At 41.2% G+C, this 14,588-nt stretch overlaps 2 protein-coding genes across 11 annotated transcripts in view; both read left to right on the top strand.

Moving 5' to 3' along the window:
• Window positions 1–3,400, top strand: part of LOC109875512 (uncharacterized) — a 36,289-nt gene extending 32,889 nt beyond the window's left edge. For all 3 annotated transcript variants that reach the window (XM_031799780.1, XM_031799779.1, XM_031799781.1), the window contains one exon: window positions 1,893–3,400. The gene's annotated coding sequence lies outside the window, so the exon portion shown is untranslated. The remainder of the gene's footprint in view (window positions 1–1,892) is intronic.
• A 532-nt stretch (window positions 3,401–3,932) lies between these two features.
• The window catches only part of LOC109875481 (signal-induced proliferation-associated 1-like protein 2), a 106,385-nt gene continuing 95,729 nt past the window's right edge, over window positions 3,933–14,588 (top strand). For 3 of the 8 annotated variants that reach the window (XM_031799776.1, XM_020467809.2, XM_020467806.2), the window contains exon 1: window positions 3,934–4,170. The gene's annotated coding sequence lies outside the window, so the exon portion shown is untranslated. Of the gene's footprint in view, window positions 4,171–14,588 lie in introns of all 8 variants that reach the window. The other 5 variants (XM_020467807.2, XM_020467808.2, XM_020467810.2 and 2 more) reach the window with 5 other exon arrangements.

Genomic DNA, 14,588 nt, shown 5'->3' with positions numbered 1-14,588 from the left:
ATTCTTGCATTAATATTTCTACACACAAACCAGCTGATTTCATACTGCAAAGTGTAGCCTAAGTAAATACAGTGGGGCAAAAAAATATTTAGTCAGCCACCAATTGTGCAAGTTCTCCCACTTAAAAAGATGAGAGGCCTGTAATTTTCATCATAGCTACACTTCAACTATGACAGACAAAATGAGAAGAAAAAAAATCCAGAAAATCACATTGTAGGATTTTTAATGAATTTATTTGCAAATTATGGTGGAAAATAAGTATTTGGTCAATAACAAAAGTTTCTCAATACTTTGTTATATACCCTTTGTTGGCAATGACAGAGGTCAAACGTTTTCTGTCTTCACAAGGTTTTCACACACTGTTGCTGGTATTTTGGCCCATTCCTCCATGCAGATCTCCTCTAGAGCAGTGATGTTTTGGGGCTGTTGCTGGGCAACACGGACTTTCAACTCCCTCCAAAGATTTTCTATGGGGTTGAGATCTGGAGACTGGTTAGGCCACTCCAGGACCTTGAAATGCTTCTTACGAAGCCACTCCTTCGTTGCCCAGGTGGTGTGTTTGGGATCATTGTCATGCTGAAAGACCCAGCCACGTTTCATCTTCAATGCTCTTGCTGATTGAAGGAGGTTTTCACTCAAAATCTCACGATACATGGCCCCATTCATTCTTTCCTTTACACGGATCAGTCGTCCTGGTCCCTTTGCAGAAAAACAGCCCCAAAACATGATGTTTCCACCCCCATGCTTCACAGTGGATGCAACTCAGCATTCTTTGTCCTCCAAACACGACGAGTTGAGTTTTTACCAAAAAGTTATATTTTGGTTTTATCTGACCACATGACATTCTCCCAATCTTCTTCTGGATCATCCAAATGCTGTCTAGCAAACTTCAGACAGGCCTGGACATGTACTGGCTTAAGCAGGGGGACACGTCTGGCACTGCAGGATTTGAGTCCCAGGCGGTGTAGTGTGTTACTGATGGTAGGCTTTGTTACTTTGGTCCCAGCTCTCTGCAGGTCATTCACTAGGTCCCCCCGTGTGGTTCTGGGATTTTTGCTCACCGTTCTTGTGATCATTTTGACCCCACAGGGTGAGATCTTGCGTGGAGCCCCAGATCGAGGGAGATTATCAGTGGTCTTGTATGTCTTCCATTTCCTAATAATTGCTCCCACAGTTGATTTCTTCAAACCAAGCTGCTTACCTATTGCAGATTCAGTCTTCCCAGCCTGGTGCAGGTCTACAATTTTGTTTCTGGTGTCCTTTGACAGCTCTTTGGTCTTGGCCATAGTGGAGTTTGGAGTGTGACTGTTTGAGGTTGTGGACATGCGTCTTTTATACTGATAACACATTCAAACAGGTGCCATTAATACAGGTAACGGGTGGAGGACAGAGGAGACTCTTAAAGAAGAAGTTACAGGTCTGTGAGAGCCAGAAATCTTGCTTATTTGTAGGTGACCAAATACTTATTTTCCACCATAATTTGCAAATAAATTCATAACAAATCCTACAACGTGATTTTCAGGATTTTTTCCCCTAATTTTGTCTGTCAAAGTTGAAGTGTACCTATGATGAAAATTACAAACCTCTTTCATATTTTTAAGTGGGAGAACTTGCACAATTGGTTGCTGGCTAAATACTTTTTTGCCCCACTGTAAGTAACATTGATTTAGATTTCAGACTTTTACATTTCAATTCTAAATCAAGTTCTACATGGACACCGCATTAGGAAAAGCTTGAAGTGTATGCATGTCTGTTTTAACACAGATAACACCTTTTGATACAGCCTGAACATTCTGAGTGAACAATTGTCTGAAAGAGATTGAACTGGTTTTGCCTTGAACAACTCAATTTTAATCTTCAATGTATTCTCATGTTCCTTCTTCTCCCACCAGGTGGTGCCCATGCCACACTGAAGCACAGACCAGTGACCAACCAACCATAGATTAAAGTGTCCCTAAACGTCTCAGAGTAGGAGTGCTGATCTAGGATTAGTTTGCTTTTTTTAGATCATAATGATTAAGATTATATGACAGATCCTAGATCAGAACTCCTACTCTGAGATGCTTTGTGGGATTCGGACCCAGATCTATGATCAGTTTATTCTCCCCCTTTTCCAATCTTGACTCCAAATGGACTTTTACTTCACATTGTCTCAGTGACATTAGAGGACTATCGTGTGCAAGCAGCAGTGGTGGAAAAAGTACTCAATTGTCACCTTAATAGAAAAGGACTCAAGTCAAAGTCACACAGTAAACTATTACTTGAGTAAAAGTCCAAAGGTATTTGGTTTTAAATATACTTAAGTATCAAAAGTATATTGAATTGCTAAAATGTACTTAAGTATCAAAAGTAAAAGTATAAACCACTTCAAATTCCTTATATTAATTAAGCAAACCAGATGGCACAATAATAAAACAAATGTTTTAATTGACGGATAGTACTTTGGGTGTCAGGGAAAATGTATGGAGTAAAAAGTACATTATTTTCTTTGTATGTAGTGAAGAAAAATTAAAAGTTGGCAAAAATATAAATTGTAAAGTACAGATATCCCCCCAAAATACTTAAGTACTTTACACCACCTGCAAGCAGTCTGCAAGAATCTCACTACAGGAGACTGAAAACATCCATACAAGACCAAAGTAGTCATGCTGTTCTTCAATAAGGGAAATTAGACAGAATTCCCCATATTAAACTCTTACCTGTGATTTTGACTTGGTATCCTCAACCTTTTTTTAACCCTTATTTTACCAGGTAATTTGAACACATTCTTATTTACAGCAACGACCTGGGGAATAGTTACATGGGAGAGGAGGGGGTGATGAATGAGCCAATTGGAAGCTGGGGATGATTAGGTGGCCATGATGGTATGAGGGCCAGATTGGGAATTTAGCCAGGACATCGGGGGTTAACACCCCTACTCTTATAAGTGCCATGGGATCTTTAGCGACCACAGAGAGTCAGGACATCCCATACCAAAGATGGATTTCCACTCAATAATTGATGGATGTCAATGGACAATGGAAGGCCGAAGCACTACAATCTTTGTGACTCTTTCCATTGGTTACTGGCTGTTACCATGACTTGACTGCCTGATACAACATAAAACAATACACATTACTGTATTGAAGCAATCAGACACTTGATGCAGGGTCACAAGTAGTGCAATACACTGAACTGAATAGACTTACCCCATTGAATACCATACAAGACGATCAAAATGTATTTGCTCCTTCTCTTTAATGCCACTTGGTGTCTGATTTCTTTCAACTGTGTATGAATTGCATGCAGGGCACATAAAGAAAGAACTGCCATTGATACCTATTTTAATCTGCTGTACAGTAGACTATCATTTATAATTGTAATCCCTTTTGTAAAGAAAAAATAAATAAGTCAAAGATCATTTGCAGTCTCAGTTCATATTGAATTGAAGTGGTTTGTCCGTTTATTAGTTGTAATAGAGAAACCTATTTCAGGTTATCATGAAGAAGTTCAACCTCTCATACTCTTTCAATGAATTTGAAGTATCTAGGAAGATTGCCTTTACGAGTAGACATTTTAAATGGTCAGGCTCAGATATATTCACTTTATTATTGTTACAAAAAGCAAGACAACTTGTAGTCCATTCAGTGGCTGTGCAAACTTCCAGTTGGGGCCAGTAATAGACCATTTAAGAGCCTTCATTTAGATAGGCTACTTTATGTGGACACAATGTGGACCAATGTGAATTCATTGTCGAGCAGTACAGGAAAGGTAATGTGTCACTACTATTACTTATGCTCATGTTTTCATTACTGTATTCTGTATGATTTTACTCATTCTTTTTGCATTATTTGTGTCTTATGTTTCAGCAATTACAAGTGATGATTGACATCTCAGAGAACAAACGAGCAATAACGTCACGGTAGGCCAGCCTATCCCTAAACAAATGACCGCATGGGATAGGCGGGACTTCTGCCGATGCTGCCAGCGCGACTCAACAGAAACTAGTTGTATAGACAGACACAGCTAGGCCTATTGATACAGTTCATGAATTTTAGGGAAGGGGCTTTGTCTAGTTGCAATTGCAAAAAGTCATTGGTAAACACAGTTTATTCTTCACCTAGGATGTTAAGCCTTCAAGTTAATCGTTTTGGATAAAATGGGATTGGAGTTATCTAGATCTCGTCTGAGGTAAGATATTTTTTTTCTTGTTTAAGTAATTCGATTAAAGTAGCCACATTTATAAGAATTACACTTTGGCATGAATTGATATAGTTCAAATGGTATCATAACCGAATGCAACTTTAAAAGTCGGCCTGACCATCTAAATCTGGTGTATAATGGTAAAAACAACAGCGAGATCTTAAAAGGTTCTGCGATTCTATTGTGCTGTGAGTTCGCCCTCAACAGCGGGCTCTCTAGCCTAAATTACATTAACTTTTCATTAGAAGCAAAACACCGTTCATAAATTGTAAACTGGACTGATATTTTGAAGCCAGAATTGATACGATACGGCTTCTTGATATTGTACAAATACCAGCGCTAGTTCAACTTCTTTCCTTTGAGTCAAATGTTGATTGTTTGCAAAACTCACTGCATGTTATGTTGGGATTCAAAGGGAAGAGGTAAAAACGACTGTGGTGTGAAATGGGTATACAAACATTTAGCCAAAATTATACTAACTTTTTGGTGAAGAATTCTATGAGAAACAGTGACATACACACCTAAAATGATACATCCTATGTTGGTCTTTAAGTCAGGACAAGCTAAACGCGTCCGCATACTTCCCGTCTGGAACAGTTCCTGCATGTATTATGACGACATTTTGTGACGTTTTCGGTCTTCGGCAAGGTTTTTTTTCCGGTTGTTCGTGCACAGATTTTTTTCTCGAGGCAAGCCGAACTCGGTTGAGGAAGATTGGGGATTGGTCAACAGTAGGGATTGTTAAATTAAGTGTTTGTAATTCAAGGAGAGACTAATTGTTTTTTATGCAAAAAAATGTACTTGAGAAAAACTGCACTAAACATAGTTAGATGTAAAATTGCCCAACTATGATCTCATTGACAGAAAAGTGAAAATAATGACAGATTTCTTCAGTTATTTTAGATTAATTCAGACTATTTTGAGGAAGTGTATCTGGCTATGGCGTCTCAAGATGTACAAACAGTACTATTGTCGCTTTTTTTCTTGTTTTTCTAGCGAAGCACCCTAGTTTGGGACCCCTAGCAGAAGCATGCAGTAGGCTTAAAGGCCTGCATGCTTCCAGTGGAGAAATATTCGGAAACAGTTGGTGTATATATTATGACAACATTGTGATGTTTATGTTCATTTTGGACTTCAGCAAGGTTTCTTCGTCTGTTCGTGCACACACAAAAAATTGAGACGAGGCCTCCCGGGTGGCGCAGTGGATAAGGGCGCTGTACTGCAGCGCCAGCTGTGCCATCAGAGACTCTGGGTTCGCGCCCAGGCTCTGTCTTAACCGGCGCGACTGGGGAGGTCCGTGGGGCGACGCACAATTGGCCTAGCGTCGTCCGGGTTAGGGAGGGCTTGGCCGGTAGGGATGTCTCATCGCACACCAGCGACTCCTGTGGCGGGCCGTGTGCAGTGCGCGCTAACCAAGGTTGCCAGGTGCACGGTGTTTCCTCCATTGGTGCTGGCTTCCGGGTTGGATGCACGCTGTGTTAAGAAGCAGTGCGGCTTGGTTGGGTTGTGTATCGGAGGACGCATGACTTTCAACCTTCGTCTCTCCCGAGCCCGTACGGGAGTTGTAGCGATGAGACAAGATAGTAGCTACTAAAATCAAATCAAATTTATTTTTATAGCCCTTCGTACATCAGCTGATATCTCAAAGTGCTGTACAGAAACCCAGCCTAAAACCCCAAACAGCAAGCAATGCAGGTGTTGAAGCACGTAGAAGCAAACAATTGGATGCCATGAAATTGGGGAGAAAAAGGGGTAATAAAAATAAAGAAAAAATTGAGATGAGCCGAATTTTGGTAGTCAAAGTTTTACGCCCCTTCGTCAGTCCTTGTGTTCAGCAGTAGGGATTCTTAAATGAAGTGTTTATTGTCATTTAACGATAGACGACACGTTTTCATTCAGATTTTTTCACTTGAGAAAGACTGCACCAAAAAACTTAGTTGGATGTAAAATTGCGAGACTACGATCTCCTTGACTAAAAAGTCCAAATGAATCACAGATTTCTTGAGTTATCTAAGATTCATTCGGACTATTTGAGGAAGTGAATGGCTACTGGCTATGGCGCCTCTAGATGGACAAACAGTACTTTTGCTGCTTTATTATTGTTTTTCAAGTGAAGGTCTTTTAAGGGAACATGTGAGCACACTCGTTTGGCTAGGTGCCAGCCGCACTGAAGCATGCGGAAACCTTAATAGTTAGCCCTTGATCATGACTCCGTTCCTTTACATTACACACAAGTCATTGGATGAAGGTGTCATCTGTACTGGGGAGTTTTGTTAAGAGCCCTAACAGTCGTTCTGAACATTGACATGCATTGCTTGTGGTACAGTTTTGGAAGTATAATGACTTAATCATTCATATCAGCAAAAAATGTTCAATTTATACACAACCTTCTTATGGGGTTTGTGTTTACAGAAGAAATACGGAAGAGAGAGGGACCACTGTGCTATCTAGCATGCGCCGAACACCTGTGTGTAAAGCCAGAAACGTCTCTAAAAAATACTGTCAGCTACAACTGTGATAAAGCTGGTTAAAACAGTGTGTTTCTTTGCATTTGTGAAAGTATTTTGTTGGGATAGGAAAGTAAAGCGTTTTTTTTCTTCTAGAATCTAGTATTGCAATTGAGAATCAATTCCTGTTTGGATGGAGCATTCGGCTGTTTTGGCAGCCAGAGCCAGTCTACCTCCGAAAATAACACAAGGTCCTTTGACCTTTTAGGAGTAACGGCAATGTTAGGCTCCTTAAGAGTACATCTTGGGCTTGCTAGTAGTAGGCCTACTATTGAAACAGATAAATAAGTCTGTCAACGGAGTCAGAAATTCACAGGTTTCAGATTTGCCCCATGTTTGTTTTTTCTCTCAGGTTTACGCTCTCAGACCTTTTTTAAATAGAATATTTAGTTTTGTTGTTTTTCTAAGTCCACAACATTGCATAAACCACATCAGGAGACAACTTTTGAGACCTGGGAAAAAATGTACGCCATTTTTTATTTTTGAGTGTAGTTTCCCTTTAATTCAAAGGCTCAGGTACCTAAACACTGTGGTTAGTGGTGTTTCTGTTGCACAGGAGATGGAGTTTGCAAAACAAATGGCCACTTGATTGATAATAATAATCATGATATTATTTTGCAAAGTAGGCATAGGTTACTTTGTAGCTAGTTAACATTTAACTGAGAAGGTTTTTGGGAAAGCCTTTCCATCTACCTGATGACGGATAGGCATGAGGACGGATAGGCAGCTATGTCCCAGACCTATTATTTGACCATGCTGGTCATTTATCAACATTTGAACATCTTGGCTATGTTCTGTTATAATCTCCACCCAGCACAGCCAGAAGAGGGCTGGCCACCCTCATAGCCTGGTTCCTCTCTAGGTTTCGTCATAGGTTTTGGCCTTTTCTAGGGAGTTTTTCCTAGCCAATGTGCTTCAACACCTGCATTGCTTGCTGTTTGGGGTTTTAGGCTGGGTTTCTGTACAGCACTTTGAGATATCAGCTGATGTACGAAGGGCTATATAAATACATTTGATTTGATAGGCCCATCATTAGCATTGCTATATTTTCCCTGTTCCTTAATTGTTTGAAACCTGGACATTTTATTTCATATTATGAGGCATTTCTTACCTAGCTTCAAAGTAGCCTATAGCCAAAATTCCACCATAGAAATGTGGAGGCAATTTATTTTATAAAGCTTCCTCATAAGTATTATCCTGTTCAATTCGTTTTCTTTCCACTTTCTTTTATTGTCAAGCAACCAAAGGCATTATCCTAGTCATATTGGCAACCCATGATGGTTGTTGCATCTTTGGATCACTTTCTACATTTCAAATGGATATTTCCATCTCTGATGGTATGCATCCTGGGCATTAAGAAGTGAGTATATGCAATGACCATTGAAAATAAATGGTTATACGCCATATACTTGCGTATACCCTCCACTACACCACTGAGTATGCTTTCTCAAATTGGCTAAGTTAGCTCTACAAGACATTTTGTATAGTTTCTAATTAAACTATCCTAAGTATGTTGCTAAAAATAGTGTTTTGATAGCGTAGTGATGATGATATTATTATGCTATTAAAATAAGTGTCATTCACACAAGCATATATTAAGACAATTTGTCAACTAAACTAGTTGGTACCTGTGTAAGGGTTTGGTTTATATTGAAACTAAGTCTGTTTCTTCTACCTAGTGTGGCAGTGTTAACCTTGACAGTCCAGCTGTTGTCTTCATCAGCCTGCAACGCGGTACTTTTGATTTCAGACTTTTGGAGAAACGCCTGCTAAGTACTTCTTCTTATAGCTCGCTGATGCTTTGCGTGTTTGAGATATCAAACACCATTACTTGTGAAGTGGTTTATCGGCCAGGAGAAAACGATTCTGACAGAAATGCTCAACTTTGAAAAAAGGGAGTCGTTTTCTCCAGGATAGACCTTGGTAGTTCAAGAGACAGCCAAGAATACATTAGCCTCGAGTAGCTTTTTTCTAAATATAAAGTCCCCAAAACACACGAGAATCCCTAAAAAATGGCTATGGAAACAAGGTCCTTTGGCTCCCAAAATACTTCCACTCATCAACATGCCTAAAATGCTCAAAACTGGCAACTAATTCTAGCTTGCATACCCTCCTCATATGGCTAAAATCAATAGCATTTGTATTGCCAAGTGCCTGAGAGGACAAGCTTATGGGTGATTTGTTTGGCCAGATTAGCTCCTTTTATCTGAACTTGCAAAAGTACCTGTCAGCACTCAAGCCCGCTCAATGGGGCTCCAACTTTCTTTACTGGAGGCAGCTAATTAAAAGGCACAGCTTTTGTTTTCTAATCCTGTTCCTGGAATGCTGGACAGCTGAGACAAGCCAAGCCTGTTTATAGATGCAGCCCACACTCCAGAGCAGTGTATTCAGGGTATTTTCTGTCTGCATTAAGGTCCCCTTGAGCAGGCCAAGGAAAGTCGTCCCTCAGCAAGGTGTTCACTGTAGATGAAAGTAATCCTTATCTGCGTTCCCTTTTCCTCCTTTCCACTCTTGATATTTGGAAACTGAGTACTCCTTACTGTAGGGCATTGGGGTGTAATCTTATCTGGATCTGTTGTTTGCGGGTCAGGTTTCTCTACTCATCTCCATATTCCCCACCTCCTTGTACTCTGCTTCTTTGGTTCCCCCGGGGAGGTTAAATAATTGGAGTGTGAGCTCATCGCCAGTATCCTACTTGGCAGGGAAGATCATGTGCATGGTTTGCATGATTATAGATAATGAAGTGAGAGAATCAATCCTGATGTGTTTCGTGTTCCTCCAAACAAGGTCAAGAGAGGAAGGACTCTGTGCCATACTGCTGTAGACTAAACAAGTTCTCCTCTTGTCCTTCACTTGACCTTTTTCTTGCCCTGCCCAGTAGTGTACTGCACATATTTAAATTCCTAACCAGGTGTCTGCAACTTTGTGCCGCACACTTTTTTTCTCTGTACACACATCCTGTGTGGTGCAGAACAGGAAAATGGCCACTGGCGATAGTCTGCACATCGAATCATCCACATGTGTAACCTGACCGCAGGCCAGCTTGTAGACCTATTTCAACATGCCTGACTAGAAAGGCTGCATGATAGTGTTACAGACAAGGGGTTTTAGGACTGGGTAAACACATTTTTAAAGGGCCTTCATCAACTCTTGTGATCCGGTATCTGGTAACAAGGGAATGCACGGACGCAGACTGGGATTAGCTAGCCGGGGCCATCTGTGAGATGGACAGCGGTAGCCAGGCCTTTTCTTGGTGTCCCTGCATGGAGTCCGGAAGTCTCTGCTGGACTCCCCGTTGACCTCCCTTCATCTGGGCCACCCTGTGGTCTTCAATGATTTGATTTCACCGTGAAGCTGGAGGGAGGAGCTGCCTCCACAATCACCTCCCTTCATTCCCAATTCTCCATACCACAGGTGAAAGGAGTCTGTGGCCAGGCAGGGGCCACTCCTCCGTAAACCCCATAGAGAGTTTAGTTTCAGGTCGATGGAAATTAAAACGGATCCTTCCCCATGATAGCAGCAGAGAGCCCCGAAGAGGCAATGCCAGCTCGGGGAAAGGCCTCTGACTTCCGCTCTACTGATCGCGGTGATATTCAAACGTGAATCACCTGGTCTTAGCACCCTACTTTTCCAGCCAGCCCAGCTAGTCAGTCACGGGGGGCCATAGCCCTTGCAGGTTGAAAAATGGGATTAACAGGTTTACCAGTGTGGACGGCTTTATTCACTCGACTCGTTTGTGTGTTTAATCTATTATTAGCTGTAATTACTCTACGGTGACTGGGCCTGCGCGGTGTTTGGGCTGGCGCCATAAACTGGTCAGGTGATTGACTTAGGTCACGGACCACAGTCAAGGTTTAAGGTCAATTAAGTGGATTGACTTAAGCGTAAGGAGTTAAGCCAATGAAATATTTAAATACTGAAGCAACCTTTTTGATGAACTTTCTAGATGGGACAACTCTACTTTTTAGAGTGTCTTCTCGGTGGATCCTTGGAAAAATATGAATGGCTTGAATCAAACACTACTGATATTCTCATGCATTCCTGTAAGGAAGGATACCGTTTAGCCTGATCGTGTGTTGTAACCGCATTCCCAGTCTCCTTTTGGAACCTCTACGCTATCATCTGAAATTCTCTCTATCCAGCACCACATACTCTCAGGGGAGTGGATCAAGCTGCTGGCAAGGCCTTTTCCAAACATTCAGCCATCTGCCTCGACACCTGACACCATAGCACACACTGAGATCCAATTCGACTTCTCCTCAGAGACGCGTTTGTTCCTATTAAAGACGGTTTAAAAACTGACGACAAAGCATCACCACTATCTACCACACCAATAGAATAGATCGCCGATCTCCGGTCATAGGAGTCACATCCACACGTTCCTTTTATTTTCACCCAGAAAATAATCTGAAAACATGTTTAATATTTGAAAATGACTGTGGACCAATCAAGTGTGCCTGAATGCTTGTGTGCTTTAGCTGGGGCGGTGTTGAATCAACCTCCCGGTTTGGATGCATTTCAAATTAGATGTGACAAATGGATGCTATGTGCAATCTTGCTGACAAGTATAATTGAGGACTTTTGGCCTTTTGTAAGTGTATTTGTTTCATTGGGTTGCGCAAAATGTTTTTTTTGACTGTGCTGAGAGTTTATTTTCGCATCATTTTAATTTGGCTGAATTTATGGTTATTGAATCTTTGAGTTAGTCGTAATAGTAGGCCAGGGCTGATACAGTTGCTAAGTGCACACTGTGTTTCCAGAGTTCTCAGTGAAAGTAACTTTAAGATCTCAGACATTTTGAACTTTACATCAAACTACTAACAAAGACAAGGGAAACGTTGCTTAAAACAAACTGTGTTTAAAGTAGACGGCCACCTTTAATTTCCCCAAGGTCGAAGCTGTTTTCAGGATGTCAGCAATTGCCTCCGGGTGAAAATTTGATTAATTTCACCTCTTAATAACCTCTAATTGATCCTTGGTTGGTGTCCATCTGGGAAATACAAAACAAAGAATCGAGCTTGATGGGTCTATGAAAAGAAAGAATGAGAAGCCTTTATGCTATTGTAGAAACACCTGTCAAAAGGTTGGTAAAGCAACAACCGTTGTTGTCATTGAGGTGTATGCAATCAAAAGACAAGACGGGTTTATTTAGAGTGTTATGACACTTGGAGGCCTTCGTAACTATCGAGTAGCGACAAGCTACAAAGCAGTAGTGTGGGTGTCTACATCGACAATCATCTGGGGCTTGTCTTAACTGGTCATGTCATATTTGGTGACCGTCTCGTTTAAGTTTTCTATTGGATCTTGGCAGCTGTGCTGACAAGTTTCTTGTGTTTTTTCCATTCTCTTCAACACTACTAATGCATTTGAGGGTTGAGCAAGGCTTTTTTTCAGATGACAGTTTGACAATGGTTCTGCAATTATTAGTGAATGACAAGCGACTTTGTTGTTGTATTAATGCATACATTAGCCCTTTGGGGACATTTACTCTCCATTTCTATGCTTTGCATCATTTGTTTGCTCGATTTACTAATCGTAGTTTATTATATTTGGTCCCTCAGAGCTATCAACTCCAAATTGGGAGTCCCACGGTTTGTGTTATTTCAGCAACGACCGGGGAACCATTTAGTATTTCCATTCTTCATTGCCAGAGGAGATCACTTTCGAGCCATTTGTCTAAGAATTAATGAGGATGTAGACTCAATGTCCTCGACAGCAGAGTACAAATGATGTTGTTTGTGGCCTACAATTCCCGCCATATTACACTGATGTGATATCCCATGGCATTTCTATTTTTCTTTGTGGGTTCGTTTGTGTGGGTGGATGATGAGCCCAATATGCTTGATTTTAATTTATGTAATCCTCCTTAACCTTTTTCTTGTGCTGTAAAGGAAGATTAGTTTGCTCTGACTGCTTTCATAACAAATCTGTCATCTTCGAGTATTGCTATTCTTCGTCGTTTAGTGGATGGTGATAAATAATAGTACAACTATGTCCTTTTTTTCTGGGATACACTATTATTTAGAATTATTATTGGGATAATGACAGAATGACACTGGGTGGGTTATGGCATTGTTACACCCATTTGTAGACCGCACCCCAATTGTAATCATGGGGTGATTTTTGGGGGTTACGGTGCAAGTGGCCTCAATGCACCAAATTGACAGACGTGGAGGTCAGCCACATCCGATCAGAGGTTTAACTCAATCAAAAGGCTGCGGTGAAGCATTTTCTGTTTGGCTCCCAGAGAGGTGTTCTCACCTCATCCCTATAGTTCGACATCCTATGATAGGTCACTAGTGTAACCTTTGTATAACCCTGGGAATCCTCAGATTCTCTGAGGATTTGCAGGTCAAAAGTAAAAATCCTGTAAATGACCAATCACTGCACTGAAGTTCTCCCCTTGGTGTCGGTTAGTTGCAGGGGCAGCTTTACCAGACATCTACCAGATGTCTTCCATATATTTGTGAAAGATGAAGAGAAGGATCTTTGTTTTCCTTATGTATCATTTGGCTTAATGACCGTTCAATGACTGAAACATTTTAAAGGGCAAGGGCTAACATAAAGGACACCATGAAAAAGTTGTTGCATTGTTGAATCTTTCAGATAAAAACTAAGCCCACCTTACCAGATATTGTCATACAACGTCAGGAAAGCAAAGTCTGCCATGTCAATGACCCTGAACTCAAGCTTGTGATAACCCCTCTGGCCGTGCTACGGTTAACTGCAGCCCCTCTGAGGTTGAAACAACCTGGGGGAATGTGTTGTGTTTTCTCCGGCCCAGAGCAGAAGCCAGGTACTGACCTCACTGGCCCCAGCCTCGAACGGGAGATAAAAAGAAGATTTACCGGCCTTCCCTCCCTGCATTCCTTCTCCTCACTGAGGCGAAAGTGCCATCTCAATTGGAAGCCCTCGGGGATCTCCTTTGACACTCCTGGATCACTTGACTCTTCTATCTCCGCTGATGTCGTTTATGAATTGGGATGGGAAGTCATCTGATCAAGTCCCACTGAGCAGAGCTGGCTGAGGGAAATTATGGATGTGCTGATATTGGCAGGAAGTTGTTTGTTGCCGATTTTAGTTTTGTTTTTTTGTTTTAAAGGACGATTACTAGCAAACACAAATTGTCTTTGAACATTTTTGGTAGACAAGTCAAAAGGTAGAAAAAGATGACAGCATATTGGTGGTTCAGTTATAGGAACCAAGAAGAACTTAGTTGGTTAGAGGATGGTGCTTGGCACACCAAGGGTGTGGGTTTGATTCCATTTTAGGAGGCCTAAGTGGCTTTGGATGCTAAACAACCATATTGGCTCTAATGGTTTTGATTACTGTCACCATGTTGGCTTGTATGTTAGAGGAATGTTCTGAATCAGGCAATATCGTCAGACTAATGCATGACTACCAACTGGGGCTGGGCGATGTATCATAATTCAAATGTATGTTTTAGTGCAATGCCTGTATCGCAATAATCATTTTCCGTTCGTTTTCATGAGTGTTGTGTGTTTTTGGTCTCGTGATCTTCACTTCTTCTGTGTGCACTGTGCACCTTCCCACTCTCACACAGACACCAATTCCTAATAGTTCAACTGGCCTACGTTAGCAAGCAAATAGATCCAAGTTGTCTGGCTACTTAGCTGGCTACTCACTAGCATGTGACCTTGTGCTTGAGAGGTTGTGTAGGAGACGTGTTCATTTTCTACAATGCCTGCCATAAGGTGGTCATTACTGGTGGATGTGCATGGTTCAGGTTAAATTTGTAACCAACAATCTCATTTTCGAAGACTAACTTGAAAGCCAGACCTGTGATTATTGCAAAAAAAGCTGGTATTTTGATCAAATAATTAAATTATTTGTGTGTGTTATGATTGTGGAATGCTTATTTAGCCTAGGTATAATGTT

Source organism: Oncorhynchus kisutch, linkage group LG20 (assembly GCF_002021735.2).
Source record: "Oncorhynchus kisutch isolate 150728-3 linkage group LG20, Okis_V2, whole genome shotgun sequence".
Classification (NCBI taxonomy): domain Eukaryota; kingdom Metazoa; phylum Chordata; class Actinopteri; order Salmoniformes; family Salmonidae; genus Oncorhynchus; species Oncorhynchus kisutch.
Note: the sequence above shows the minus strand (reverse complement) of the source record. Positions and strands in the feature narration are given on the sequence as shown.